Below are 14,547 nucleotides of genomic sequence, written 5' to 3'. Positions count from 1 at the left end.
GAGGCTAGGCATAGACTTTGTTCCTGCCCTCCTAGCCATGAAGACTCTTGCCGCCAGCCATGCAAGACCCACAGCTCCCAAAAGCCACTGTGTGGGGAATCTCTTCTTTCATTACTGACCATGTGAATCTAAGAAGATTTCCAATACTACAGTTACAGGTAAGTAACTTGTTTTCTTACTCCAGTATTGGAACTTTCATAGATTCACATGCTTGAATCAGAGTAGCTAGCAGTAAGTAGCACATTTTACTGTGCCTGAACCTGACAGAAGCCAGAATGCGTCGTGAAACTGCACCATAAATATACTTCACCTTAAAACTCGCAGGTATCGCATAGCCTGGACATATTCTTTGACAATAACAACAATGTATATCCATCTTAACATATGACAAGAAAAAGCAGTTACAGTAAAATGTGAACATGCAATGTATAAAGGAAGGAGGGATGATAAAGAGGGCTCACCGTCACTGGAAAAGGTCTCTCAGCACCTCTTGCCCCACTGCCACATCCTTGTCCATGGCTGCATCCAGGCAGTAATGCCTGGTAAAGGTGGGCATACTCTTCCAGGTAGCCGCCCAGCAAGTGTCCTGGATGGGAACTCCATCAAACAATGCAGTGGAAGTAGACACTGCTCTCGTAGAATGAGCACGAACCTGTGCATTCAACGACTTCCCTGCCACCTGATGGCAATATTTTATTGCACTAGAAATCCATCGGGCAATTCCCCTTTTGGATAGAGGAAACCCCCTTCTAGATGCACTGAAGGATACAAAGAGCTGTGATGACTTGCGAAAAGGTTTAGTTCTTTGTAAATAAACAACGCTGGACATCCAGCGAATGGAGAATCCTTTCCGCCGCAGTAGTCGGTTGAGGAAAAAAACTCTTCAGAATCAGAGGTTCATTCAAGTGAAAGTCTGATGGTACTTTGGGTATAAACTTTGGATTAGTTCTAAGGACTATCCGATCCTCCCCGAAGTGTAAGAAAGGTTCCTGTATGGTGAGAGCTTGTATCTCCCCCACTCTCCTGGCCGAAGTGAGTGCTACACGAAGAGCCACCTTGCAAGACAAAAATGTAAGATCCGCCCTGTGAATTGGTTCGAAGGGATGCTTTATTAGTTGTGATAATACTATGTTTAGCTGCCAGAGAGGTGGTGGAGGCTTTACTGGGGGAAAGGTTCGAAATAACCCCTTTATGAATTGCTTGATGAGTTTCTCTGACCACAACCATGGTCCTGAAGAAGTTCTTCTGTAACGTGATATAGCGGCTAGATGCACTCTTATAGACGAATGAGCTAATCCAGATGTTGCCAAGAGCAGGATATATGGAATAATCTCATGAGCAGCAGATCTCAGAGGATGAATATTAACCTTCTAGCACCATAAACAAAACCTTCTCAATTTCATCCTGTATGTCTTATTTGTACTTGCTGCATTGGCCTTTGATAGAATATCTCTACATGCAGATGAAAGATTCAAATGCTGAAATTCACAGTGTTCAGGAACCATGCCGCTAAACGTAGTGATTTAGGATCCGGATGAAGTACTTGTCCCTGGGACATCGTAAAATGAGATGGGATTGGTTGAAGGAGAATCGGTTGAGCCTTTGATAATAGGAGGAGCTCTGTGAACCAGTGTTGTCTGGGCCACCAAGGGGCTATCAGGACCATTCTGGGCAGCTCTCTCTTGATCTTTGTAAGAAGACATGGTAGAAGGGGAATTGGTGGAAAGGCGTAGGCAAAGACGCTTGACCATGCCATCAACAATGCATTCCCCCATGAATACCGTTGGTGAAGCCTACTTGCAAAGAACTAATATTTCTTGTTCTGAGCCGTCGCAAAGAGACCCACTGTTGGTTCTCCACACTTTGGAAATGTACTCTCCAAAATTTCCTGATTGATCTCCCACTCGTTACAGGTTGACTTGAGCCTGCTCAGAGTGTCTGCCTTGACATTTTGATCTCCCGGGAGGTGTTCCGCTTTTAGGGATATCCCATTTTGGACCGCCCATTTCCAGATCTTCTGGACTTCCTGAGACAGGGGAAGCAATCTGGTACCCCCCTGTTTGTTGAGATAATGCATTGCTGTTGTGTTGTCTGTCCTGATTAGCACCGCTGAGCCCTTATTCTCGGCAGAAAAGACAGCAATGCTAACCTCACTGCCCTGAGTTCCAACAGATTGATGTGGAGCTGTTGATCCTGCAACTTCCAACAACCGCTGACCTGGTGGTCTTGAAGTAAAGCTCCCCAACCTTCCAGGGATGTATCGGTGGTAATAACCAGTGGAGATGATACAGTGAGGAAGGAAAGGCCTACTGAGATATTCTGTCATTGGGTCCACCAGGCTACCGCCTGAACCATGGCTGGTCTGATCATGATAAAGTCTTCGAAGGATCCCACCGCCTGACGCCATTGTCGATCCAGTTGTTCTTGCAAGGACGCATCCTTAACTGGCAGAAAGGAACGAGAGGGATGCAAGAGGACATTGTCCTTAGAAGCAACTTGTAACGGCGTACTGAAAGAGACTTTCTTTTTGCAAATGCTCAGGATAGGGAGATTAGCCTCTGTTGTCTCTCTATAAAAGGAAATGCTTTGTTTACTGTGGTGTCCAGAGTCGCCCTCAATAACGTGCTGTTCTTCGCAGGATGGAGAGATGATTTGTCTGGGTTTAGAGTCAGGTCCAGCTCGACAAATCATTTTACACATGCCATTGTCGATGACTGAGCAGCGGCCTGTGACGGCGCCTTGACTAACCAGTCGTCCAGGTAAGCGAACACCTGATATCTTTGTTTCCTCAGAAAGGCTGCCAAAAGAGCTAGGCATTTTGTGAAAATCCTTGGGGCTGTCTTGAGGCCGAACTGCAGCACCTTGAACAGGTAATGGCTCCCGGCTATAGCAAACCAAAGGTACTGCCTATGGGAATGATGGATGGGGATGTGGAAATACGCATCCTGCAAGTCTAAGGTGGTCATATGATTCCCTGGGTTTAGAAGTAGCAGAATGTCCTGAAGGGAAACCATCCGGAAGGACTGCTTTTGAGATAAGTATTCTCTCAGATCCAGGATAGGACGCCATTAAAGAAGATTTTTTTGTACTAGGAAAAACGGGAATAAAATCCCCTTCCCCTCTGGGAGAATGGCACCATTTCTATTGCTCCTTTTCGGAGCATTGTTTCAATCTCCAAGCGCATAAGATGCAGATTTTTTTAACTCCTGACGTTTCAGAGGGGCACATGGAGGAGTTTGAAGGAGAAATAATTGTATTAGATTGAGGACCCATCGGTCTGTGGTTATCGCTTGCCATTGGTAAAAATGAAAGGAAATTTGTCCACCCAGGGGAACTTCTGGAGAAGGAGGAATAAATGTAACTCGAGCCTGAAGGTTGTCATTGCCGTCGTGAGGTGTCTTTTCCCGGTGCTGGCGTCATCATCAACACTGCAGCCGTCGTCAACGCCCTCGTCGACGATACAGTCGTCGACGGTGACTTTGTTGATGGTGGCGTCGACGACGGAGACGCTAATGGTTTCTTGAGGACTAAACAAACCTCAATCTTTGTCGTCGATGAGGAGGCACTGACAAAGGCTTCTTGACGGACTGCCTGACCTGAGGGGGTGACTTAGACAGTTCAGAACCTGCCTTTTAGTAGCTTTATCCCCAGAAGCATGTTCCTTACTCTCCTTTGTTGAGTATGAGGAGATTTTGAAGGACTGCACCCATAACACCCTTGAGTGGTCTTTTTAAGGGTTTTCTCAGGGCGATCCACTAAAGAATGAGCATGAGGAGACTTCCTTCTTTTCTGGGACCTCCTAGATGAGGAAGAGGATGCTTCATCACTGTCACTGGAAATAACCTCCTTTCTGGCCTTGAGCTTTTGAAGCCATATTAAAAGGCGCCCCTCACAGTCCCTCAATGTTTTACTGGAAAAGGTACGGCATACCTTACAGTCTTCAGCTTGGTGCTCCGGATAAAGTCAGTAAATGCAGTCAGAATGAGGGTCATCAGTATAGATCCTCTTCTTGGAACAGGTGGCACAGGCTCTAAATAAACCCCTTTCTCCTTCCCTGACATCTTCAGGCTGGAAGAATCATTAACCAGCAATAAAGATGATATTTGCAGATGAAATTCACAGAAACTCTCAAGTAACAAGAGAAAATCTTGAGCAGAGCTCAAAGGAGACTCCCTAGCACAACATGCGGTAGAACATCTGAAGGGCTAAGGTTCTCTCAGGAGTGTTCTAGAGGGTGAGAGGTCCTGATTGGCTCAGTGAAAATGTTAGTCTCTTTTACATATTGACTGTTATGGGCTGCAAAATGGAAATGGGCCTGGGGCTTTTTTCTGTTTTGTACTTATCTAAGCATTGCTTTTTTATATACCGGGGACTCCCATCTTGACGACGGGGAATGATTCAAGCATGTGAATCTATGAAAGTTCCAACACTGGAGTAAATTTGAGATTCCCCTCCCCCACCAGATCTTACTAACCAAGCTATGACCCTGCTAGGATGGTTACTTCTTCCTCTTCTTTGGAAAGAGGATCAACCTGGTACACAAAGTAAACAACTTGAGGCTTTTGTCTGGATGAAGGCTTTTCCTTAAGAGTCCAGGTAGATAATGATATTAACCCACTAAATTAAGTAGCTATCTCATCTGGACCTAGAAAGATCTTTAGGCAGTCTTAGATTGAATCTTGTTCAATCTTTATATTTCAGTGCAACTAAAAAGCAAACTCATAGCTTCAGATTGCCCGATGTGCATGAATTAGATAGATTGGTTGTTGAATAAGACAGGATCAAGTTGCTTATGACATGGGGAGGGGGGTAGGTTTAGAAGGGGTCCATTAGTCAAATGCAAAGAAATAAATGAGTTTCAAATTACTTTAGTACACAACTGTGTTTTCAGCTCGCAGGCAGCATAAGTGCAGGTAAACACACAACCCTTAAAAGTGAGAGATGTGAGAGCATTAACAGACTGCAATACTGGCGCGCCTTGCCCTCTGGGTTTGCTGAAGCCAGTGTAGGTGGGCAAAGGTCTTTTAATTAGGGAATCTGCATATGGAATTCCTACGCTAAAGGCTCAGCTCTTTTCACAGTCCTTCCTTGGCTCAAAGGGGCCATGTTGCAGGCAATAGGCACTTACACTGCCCAGATAAGGCATACCGATGAGCAGTACATGAAATGGATATATATAAGTGCAGGTTCTCACTATCTCAGACCTTCCATTGGCAATTGAGAATTGCTGATACTTTACAATCTAAAGAATGTAACCAAAGCTGAAAACTACTGGAACTATCCCTTTCAAATTAAAGAAGTATAGGTTTTCAGCACCCGACCCTTTAAAGCACTGCGTATCAGTGTACATTTTGTGTAATCAAAGCACTGGTGCATAAATACTAAGAGGAACCTACACCTGTAACACTGATGCGGAAGCAGGAAGCTTGCACTGCTGGAAGACACTTGAACTATAGAAGGGAGCCTACACTGCTGGAGTCCTATCACATTAATGGGATCCTGCTGGAGGAAGCTTATACTTTAGGAAGAAGTTTTCACTGATGGAGAGACCTTCCAATACTGAAACCCAATGTAACTAACAGAGCACAGCAGGAGGATGATGGCGCTCGTGGAGGAAGCTTTTAAAGCTTCCTCCAACAGTCCTATAACAAAATGTATGCAAAATTACCAAGATCAAGCCATTACACAGCACTGATGAATTCTGGAAATACATTTTATACGGAGATGAACTGTTCAGGTAATTTTTGAACAAGAGTAGCATTTCAGGAAAGTTTTTGTACCGAAGTGCACCGTTTGAGTAATTTTTGAGTGCCAAACTACAAATATGAATGCTAGAGGCAGTGTTCTTCATGCGCTCGAATATACCAAAAAGTGATTGCTGAAATGCTTGAATTAATCTTAACCATTGGTAATTACTTGTGGCTGCTACTCAGTCTTAACCGTGATTCAAAAGAACATTCCAGCCCAAACAACCAGGCCAGGTCCTTCAAGAACCCAAAGACTAGTAACGCAAGACAGGTTTCTCCTTTTTGAGCGCTCATCTATCGGGTACAGCTTAGTTTCATGGCCCACTGTGCACAGAACCCACATCTGGGTATACCAGTCCTACTTAGGGTGTCGTTTTTAAGTGTACAAAAAAGTAATGGATGAAATGCTTGATTAACCTCAACCACAGGTAATTACTTGGGGCTGAAACCTAGTTCATTGTTATGTTGCAGACCATGAAACCTCAGTTTGGAACCAGTCATGTGAAAATCAGCTTTGACCCTGCTCCAATAGGAACAGTCCAATTGGAACTCCTGGGCCAGTTCCTCCCTGAACCAGAACACAAGCAACCCAAAATCGGTTTCGCCTGTATAAGGACTTATCAGTGAGGTATAGTTTGGTCTCAACAGCTCTCTGTGTACTGGACCCATGGCTGGGCACATTAGTCCCACCTAGGGCATCGCACTAAAGTATACAAAAATGAAATAGATAGAATGCTTGAGTTAAATTCAGCTGCTGGTAATTACTTTGGACCACATCCCAGTCCAACGTTACTTTGCACATCATACCACCTCTGTTTGGACCAAGCCATATGAAAATCAGTCTTGATCCTGCTTCAATAGGAACAGTCCATCCCGAACTGCCAGGCCAGGTCTTTCCTGAATTGGAACACAAAAACCTAAGACCTGTTTCGCCCTTGTTAGGGCTCATCAGTCAGGTATAGCTTGCTTCCTGTGGCACTCGTGCAAGGAACTCCCGTCTGGGCATACCTATCCCACTTAGGGTGTTGCACTGAAATATACAAAAAAAGTAATGGATGGAAGATTTTAATTATTCTCAGCCTCTGGTAATTACTCAAAGCTGCATCCATCATTATTTTGCACACCATGGCCCCTCGGTTTGGACCCTGGCATATTCAAATCAGCCTTGACCCTGCTCCAACAGGAGCAGTCCAGATCAAACAGCCAGGCCAGGTGCTACATGATCCAGAACACAAGCAATCCAAGACCGGGTTGCTTGTGTTCTAGTTTGAACATGAGAAGCAGTTTCTTTAACGTTAAGATAGATTTTTTTACCCCAGCAGACCATTCAGTAATTTTTTGCGTGCAAAACTACAAATCTGAATTTGAGCAGCAGAGTATGGAAACAACTTGAAATTACATTTTTGAGTTGAATTTTTACCCGAATTTCGCTCAACTGCAAGTAAATTTGCTTAATTTTACAGCCATTTCAAGTAATGTAGCAAAATACACAAGTTTCACAGACCCCTAATCCTATGTCGCCAACAGCTGGAGAAAGCTTGCACTGTCAGAGTTTCCTACCACTAACAGTGTGCTCCTATAATTCATGTGGCATTAACAGGACACTGTTGGGAGAAATGCGACACTTCTGGTATTCTGCCACTAACAAGGCACTGCTGCCATAGTAAGTGTGCACAGCAAGAGAAACCCTGCACTACTGGAATCTATATCACCACCATGGCACTGACGGAGTGGGCTCGCACTACTGGGGCCTGCAGGACACTGCTGCTGGAGGAAGCTCACACTACTGAGTCACACTGAATTAATTGGATATAGGGAGCACACTTCTATTTTCTCAGCCTTTGTAATACTTTTTACACATTTGCATCTTACTCCACAGAGATATGTGTAACGACAACTAGTGAATGAGTCACTGAGATGGAGGGTTTTGCACCTAAAACATCAAAGTTGATAATGAAGGTAGTGGAGTAAGACCACCCTAGCCCCTTGCCTTGATCAAATGAAAAGTCCCTGCACTGCAAATTCCCGTCTGAGATTTCCTGTTCTGTACATGCCTATCTGGGGTCACCAAAGCTGCATGCAATTCACTGGCACCCCTGCAGTCCACATGCTTTGCTCACATTCTCTGCACTGCGGTCACACTTGTCAACCTCACCGATTCAGGCAGTAAACAACTGGTTTTTTGAAACGCTATTGCTTACCTTTTCTTAACTACTTTTATTGTTTTAACAAACCTAGAACATGTTACAACATAGTGAGCTCAATTTGCATACTGTTAACCCAGTTCCCCATAAATAACACAATAAGCAAAGTACTTCGAACAGTTATATGCTTCAAGCAGGTATAATGTAGACGCATTTTGCATTATGTATTGCATCATGTAGTATTGCAGCATTTATATGGCGCTTACTACCCCTGTGCTGGGCACTGAAGCACTTGCCTACATGAGGAGTACGCGACAATGTGTAGGGCTTCATGAGTAGTATGCTACACTGTGTAGGGCGCGTGGTTGGAAATAAATTGTCTTTGTTTGTGATTGTCATGTGCTGGGACGCAGGACAGAGTAGTATGTTGGATGATGAAGTGTGAGAAGCAGATGCAGGGTTTTATGGTTTTCATTATGTTGCTACTTTAGAACAGCTCTGCCGGTAAGTTTATGGTATTTGATATGATACAGCCTGTTCAGCTGGTAACTTGAGATGTTGTGTATAGTTACAGTCCTGAACTGACATGGTTGGAGCATGAGAGAAGTGTGAAAGACAGATGTGCAGTTTTACAGTTTTGTGTAGAATTATAGAGCAGTTTTGTGTTGCTGTTATCAGCCAACTTGTATCCTATTACTGTCTATATATCTGTACCTACCATCCTACATCTTTTTATGAGGCCAGCACAGGCAGGTTCACCAGACATTCCCAATTGGCCCTCACAGTCCCGTTTATTTAACACTTTTTAGCTTAATAAATACATATCCCGGTTTTCGGGAGTCTATTGGGAGAGCGCTCACATTAATTACAAGGCTGTGCAGGCTGAGGTTTCCATAGCCTTCTCATCATGCCAGGGGCGGCACCAGGGACTTCTTCAAAGAGTTACTTGCTGTGCTTCCTCACCTCATTCGCACAGCACAGCAGGTTCTAATGGGGGTGAATCAGCGTCCCAAAAGACCGTCAGCCAAGGCTTAGCCAGTCCTGGGGCTCATTACAACAAGGCAGAGAATTTTGTTTTAAGAAATAGTTTAATCTAACAGAAGCTTTCGCAATGCTATATAAGAACTCTGAAAAGGGCTCCTTTTTTTAAACCCATTGCAAATTTTACATAATTCCATCACAGGGTCCTCGGCATCTCTTCGCCATGCCCAACTCATCACCTCTTCTATAAACACATACTGAAGCTTTTCCAGTCCTCTTTTTCATTTGCTTTCCGGTACTAGTAATCTTGTTTTACAATTATACTACACACCCCAAAATACAGAGGAAACAAGACCAAATGAGCTGCTTGAGTGTAACTTTAGGCAACTTGTGATTTTTAGGTCTCGCCTGAGCCAACGCATGTGCTGTACTGGAAAGACATTTAGTGAGTGGGTTTTCAGAAGTGCGACTGGGTGGCATGGAGCATGCGGTTACGCGCACAATAACGAGCAGAGGCGCCATCTGGCTTTCCTCTCTAGTCATGGTGCGCACATCGCACACCACTCACCAGGCTGCTTTTGCTGTTGCGCACGCGCACGCACCTCAATTAACTTTCCTGCATGTCTTATCCCCCACTCTGCTCCTCACTCCTTCCTCTCACCTCACTGCACCCTTTCTCTCCCCAGGCCCTCCTCTCCGCCCACACTCCTCTCGGCTCTAAGATCCTCACACTTTGTTTTGCATGATATATCACAAACATCTTCACCGTTTTTAATCTTTTCTTCGAGCTGTGTTATGGCTTGGCCTGTGGCAGATGTGAGCCGCTGACCTTCGGTTCACCTTGTGTTAATAGGCTCACATCTCACTCAAAGCCGCCCCAGCCGCTGACGTCTCCGTCACCTGTCATGTGTGCCATCATATGAGAGCAGGCTCGTCTCGGTCCATTGTGCCGCCGTATCAGAAACATTACACGTGAATGCGTCCAGATACAGAGCAGAGAGGAGAGGAACAAAGACGTCGCCGAACACTGACGTCATTACGCCTCATACAAATGAACGTCACTGCCTAATAAGACATCTGAAAGCTTCATTCATTATGTGCCTACTGGGGTATTTCTGCCGGTTTGTAGACACTGCTGTTTTTCACTCCCCGGGATCATGTCACATTACGGCAAATTTATAATAATTGTCTTTGTCTCTATTAATTTGGTTACTGTGTCGTACCTCTATTGACGTCAATTAATATGTCAGCGGTAGTGGCAATTATGCAGCACTTGACCCAAATGCATTAGAACTGACCCCAGCCCCTCTGCAGCCCCGGAGTAGCTACAGAAAGTTCTAGAGGAAGGTGAAGGAGCACAAGATGGAGCTAGACAGCTTGCTGTTCCTGACAAAAGGCGAATGTAGTTATGAGGGCATGGCTAACGTACAGGGCTTCACGCTGCAATGTTGTCATCCTTCATAGCATAGCATGCCATCATTTGAAACAGCACAACATAACACTGCCTGGCACGTCATGCCATACCGTAACAAAGTATGATACAGCGTGACACACCGTGACCAGCATGGCAAAGCAGTACGTCATGTGATGTATGGTGTGTTACTTGTGCTACACATATGTTGAAGGACAATTCCATTGCATTAACCATAGCGCAGGTAAGTACAGCAGCAGTCTTTTTCATGAATATTTACATCGGAAATCAATCCCTCTCAAAAGCCACTGTATTGATGGCAAGTAAATAATTGTATTTCATTATAATTGTTGTGAGTGAAGTTATGTCTATGTATATTACATTGGTGGTGCTAGTGCCTGGGCAGTAATAGTTATGTCTGAATTTCTCTAGCAAAGGCTTTTTTGTTTTCCTAATAACGATGGCACAGAGTCTGCACAAAACGTTTTCGAATTAAAGATCATCTACTTTGGCTCCTTGTATTGTACTGATATGTCAAGCAGTGGCCAAGAAAAAGGTAGGTCTTGAAGAGAAGATTGATCTCTGATACAGAAAAAACATCTGAATGAAATGACACTAAATTTGGCAAAACGTTAGAACTTTATTCAGAAAGCTTTATTTTTGTGATTTGGTGTAAATCAGTTCAACCATTTTAAAGAAATTAGCATTTTAAGTGGGGATCAGGTTGGACGTGAATGGATTAACCCTAAAAAAAAGTTGCGAAATATGTAATGTTAATTTGTGGAAGATTTTTCTCCCATCAGCTAGTTTGGCGCTGAAATTCCCAATAAGGAACAGTGGTACCAGAGCTTTCTGACTAGCTGCACCATTGGATGAAATATGGCAGCCTTAATTACAGGACTTGTTTAAGAGTTCTGTAAAATAAAAAACAAGCATTGGCATAGCCAATAGATCTCGCCTTTGGGACCTTATAAGTGTTTAGGCATGCAACAGTTGATGTTTTTTTTTTGTTTTTTTTTTGTGTCCTCATTTTGCCCTTAGTAAATCACCTAGGTGCACTAGGAGAGGGGTATGAACTTCGCTGTCATAGCTAAACTGGTAGTGCCGTCGCCCGACTGATATGGTTTTGACACTCAGCGTTGTTCATTCACTCCCAAAAAAGCGCCGCAAGATGACAACTCTAGAGGAGCAATGTTGCTGCTATGCAATACCCATACAGGAAAGGGGGGGACCACAACCTTGGATAGAGCAATGGGGGAGAGCAGACCAAGCAGCGTTAATCATCGGACAGTGGGGGAAAAAAAAAAAACCACAGTCTAAAGAAGAATCACCTAGACCAGTTTAAAAGGTGCCAGAAGCCACGTTTGTTGGGGTTGCCAGCTCTTACTAGGTCAGTTTTAGATGTTTGTAAAACTGAGATGCGCCAATCTAACACAGTGGGAGGCAGTGGTTCCTTCCATTTCCTGCATATTTCTCTCCTGGCCAATAGGATACAGTAGAAGAGGAGTTTTTTGACAGGGCCTTGGATTTCCAATGATGTTCCGAAGACTACAAGCAGTGCATCTATTGGGATTTCGAAGCCCAGGGATGTTGTTAACAGAGAGCTGATAGAATCCCAGTAAGATGACAGCACTGGGCATTCAAAGAACATGTGTAAGTCGGAGGCTGCAAGCAACCCACACTTAGGGCAAGCCACGGTGGAATCAGTTGAGAACTTCGATAGCCACTGTGGAGAGTAGTAGGCCCTATGTAGCGTAAAAAGATGGTTCCTACGCAACCACGCCGGCTTCACTGTATCCCACAGAAGCCTAAAGGAAGAATACCAAATGTTCTCGAGATCTTTTCCGATAAAGGAAGAGCTCCACAATGTCTCGGGAAGGACAAAATCCCCTTCTACCTCATCAAGAAAACAAATTATACCAGAACGAGATTTCCTTAATTACCGGGGGTTTGTCCATCATCAGTGACAATATGTTACTATCACCTCCCATTTGGAATCTACCCCTAACAGAACTCTGTGTATGGGCCCAGCTTGCCATCTGTAGATATTTAAATTTAGAGAGGCCCAACCCCACTCTAGCTGATAGGTAGTCCCAAGGTAACAAAGAGCCCTCTAAAAACAGATCCCCCCATACCTCCAGGCCGGCCTCTCTCAAAGGAGTTGCCAAACTATCAAGGAGCCATCCTGGACACCCAGGAGAGTCCCACAATGGAGACCTGCCTGCGAAATACCCCACCTTTATGGCACTTCTTAATTTAACCCATGTTTTGGTGAATCCCAACAAAATCTTCAACTTAATCTTTTTAAAAAACTTAGGATCCCCTTGCAACAGTTGATGTTGTTGCACCAAGGATATTGTGCTGCATAACTAAATACTTATAAGGTCCCAAAAACGAGACCTGTTGGCTATGCCAATGCTTGTTATTTTTTGCTAGTCAAAGCGTTTTGAAATGGAGCAAGCTGCACAACCCCTGGAATGCTTGTCTGTTTTTGTCTTTATTTGGATTCCTTTTATAGGTATCTGCAGTGTGACAGTCCAGTCCTACGTTGTTACGAGTTGTATTGCAACCCTCCACCGTTTGTGGTCTGGGCCAACATTTAGTTCTATTTCTATGGCTATGGCCATCCCTGTTTTTGGTTCTCAAAATATGGTCACTCTACAGTGCAGGCCATGCCTTAGTAGTACCTGCCCTCCCACCAGGGCATAATGGACACTGCTGCAGCACCCGGGTGCAGGGGGGACCCAGTATTCTCTGCATGAAGAGGGTCCCCTCATTATGGCCTAGATGTAGGTAATAGCAAATTACCGAATGGTAAATACCGAATTTTACCGATTCGGTATTTACTATTCGGTAATTGCTATGTAGGTAAAAAATTCGGTAAAAATACTGAATCGGTAAGATTCAGTAATTACTGATTCGGTAATTACCAAATCGGTATTTGCCATTGATTCCTATGGGCCTTGAAGCCCATAGGATTCAATAGCAAATACCGATTCAGTAATTACCGAAACGGTAAAATTACCGATTTTACAAGGGGGACAGGGTGTCACTTTAACACCCTGTTGCACCTCTGTGACTGGCTTGTGTGCCATGTGACACACATACTTGCCCTTAGGACATGTCTGTGTGCCACATGGCACGGGTGTACATGCACAGATGTGCATGTACACTGGAATTAGTTATTTACCATGTCATAGAATTACTCGGAAAATAAAGAATCGGTAATGGCCTGTGGCGCTGTTTCCAGTGCCACCTACATCTGTATTTACCGACTCAGCAAATATACAGATTCTGTAAATTAAATGCCATCTGCTTGTCAATTCCTGAATTCCCGGCCGGTAACAACCTAATTCGGCCGTTACCGACCGGTAATTGGCGACCTACATCGGGCCGTATGTGTGTGCAGCTTGCCTCTCTCTAAAGCAGCTGCAGTGTGCAACATGCTCTGAGCTGACCCAGGACTGAAAAGAAGCAAAATAACTTATTTATTTGTCTTCAGTCCAAGCCCGCCAGACACCTTACATAAGTAGGTAGGCCCCCCGAAAAGAGAGCGTCCTCGACAGAGCACTGATTGTGTAGATGAGAAGCAGCACAGAAGTGACTGGAGCAGACATACGGATGCCACCTTTTCCCGGAGAAAAATGCCATGTTTGCATTGTTCAGCATTCCGTCCATCAATTGTTCCTTTTGCTTTTGAATGAGGTGTTAGGTAAAAGTTAAAAGCAATATGCAATACATATAGTTTAGAAACAATTGAAAAATCTATACCAATAAAAGCACAGCATTTGAAAACAAAAGTGGCCAGCTTTACTTAAATGTTTATAAGCGCTGTGAGTATTTTCTTTTTAAACCAAAGTAATCAACAAAGCAGATTGCCTATGTGTTACATAAAAGATTCAAAGAATTCAGTATATAAATAATCCTATTAAGTTGCAGGATTGTACGATGTATTTTTTATGCAACTGGGTTCTTATTATTTTGCTTTTCCCATTATTGACAGGACTACAAGTACCAGAATGCAATGTATCAACTACTCACGCCTGAAATGGAAAAATGTGAGGTCTCTGTATAAGGTCTACAGGATGCTTTTGTGTACACATATGCAGTATGGAAGCCTTTTCCTTAATTCTTTTCACAAAGTACGTTTGTGTTTTTATACTGGTAGCTCCCATAACAGGAATGGTCAGTAGCATTGCAATTTTAGTTTTCTTAGGTTTCCAAAGTCAAAACCTTCCCTCAAGGATACCAAGGCAGTCCATGA

This window comes from Lissotriton vulgaris, chromosome 11 (genome assembly GCF_964263255.1).
Source record: "Lissotriton vulgaris chromosome 11, aLisVul1.2, whole genome shotgun sequence".
In the NCBI taxonomy this organism is placed as follows: domain Eukaryota; kingdom Metazoa; phylum Chordata; class Amphibia; order Caudata; family Salamandridae; genus Lissotriton; species Lissotriton vulgaris.
The sequence above is the reverse complement of the archived record's forward strand: the minus strand, read 5'-3'. Positions refer to the sequence as shown.